The sequence below is a fragment of the Sinocyclocheilus grahami genome, unplaced genomic scaffold, assembly GCF_001515645.1.
Source record: "Sinocyclocheilus grahami isolate Dianchi unplaced genomic scaffold, SAMN03320097.WGS_v1.1 scaffold49000.1, whole genome shotgun sequence".
Lineage (NCBI taxonomy): Eukaryota > Metazoa > Chordata > Actinopteri > Cypriniformes > Cyprinidae > Sinocyclocheilus > Sinocyclocheilus grahami.
Window position 1 is genome coordinate 1 of NW_015525678.1, and position 993 is coordinate 993.

Here is a 993-nt window from a genome sequence, read left to right on the forward strand (position 1 = left end):
TGAAGAACCTTTTGAAGCACCTTTATTTTTAAGAGTGTATGTCAGGCTTTACAGGGTTAAACATGAGTTTATGTCTCTTTTAAGGTGTCAAGACCGGACAGTTCACGATTCTCCAGCTGGTTGAAGCATTGGGGTAAAGTTTTCTAGATTCTTCATAAAGAGAGCTGAGTTTGTGGTGTCACTTTCTTCACTATAGTAGCAGTAACGGTTATATTAGTGGCTGCGTGTATGTTTTAGACAGCTGTCAGTCTGAAAAATCCATCGTGAATGTTCTTCATTGTTTCTCTTCATGCAGGTTGAGTCTGACCAGCTCTCAGCCTCAGACGCGTGGCCGAGGAGTTCAGCTCCTGTCGCAGGTCCTGCAGGAATGCTACAGCAGCCTGTCGGAGAAAGAGCGTAAGGGTGGTTTTAGAATGGGTTTGATTTGAATTAATGCCGTTGACAGTCTATCACAGATGGAGCTCTGAATGATGTTCCGTGTTTGGTTTGCAAAGACCGTTGTGATGCATCTCATCCACATTTGTTTGTTTGGTTTGCAGTGGAGGTCCTGCTAGCTTTCTATGAAAACAGACTGAAGGATCATTATGTGATCATACCACATGTTCTTCAGGGGCTGAAGGCTTTGGTACGTCTGAGCACTTTTGTGTTTAAATGAGCTTGATCTGCTATAGGCGTGGTCACCTTGATATCACTTGTTCTTATTGTTGTCTTGGGTTTCTTTCAGACGGAATGCTCTGTTCTGCCTCCTGGTTCAGCTGTGTCCATTTTGAGATCCATCTTCCAGGATCTTCATGTTCAGGTGAATACATTCGTTTAGCAAGGATGCTTTACGGTTGGTCAGACGTGACGGAGACAGAGTTACACATTTTATTTTAATAAATTATTAAACATTTTCTTAAATCAAAGAATCCTGAAAAAAATGATTCATGTTTTCCACAAACATATCGGGCAGCACTACTGTTTTCAACACTGATAATAATCAGAAATGTTTCT

At 41.4% G+C, this 993-nt stretch overlaps 1 long non-coding RNA gene across 1 annotated transcript; it reads left to right on the forward strand.

The window, feature by feature from the left end:
• The first annotated feature begins 73 nt into the window (after positions 1-73).
• On the forward strand, positions 74-799 carry LOC107580874 (uncharacterized). Its single transcript, XR_001608723.1, has 4 exons — positions 74-133; positions 296-396; positions 540-625; positions 725-799. It is a non-coding gene; the product is annotated as an uncharacterized lncRNA (long non-coding RNA).
• Positions 800-993: the final 194 nt, after the last annotated feature.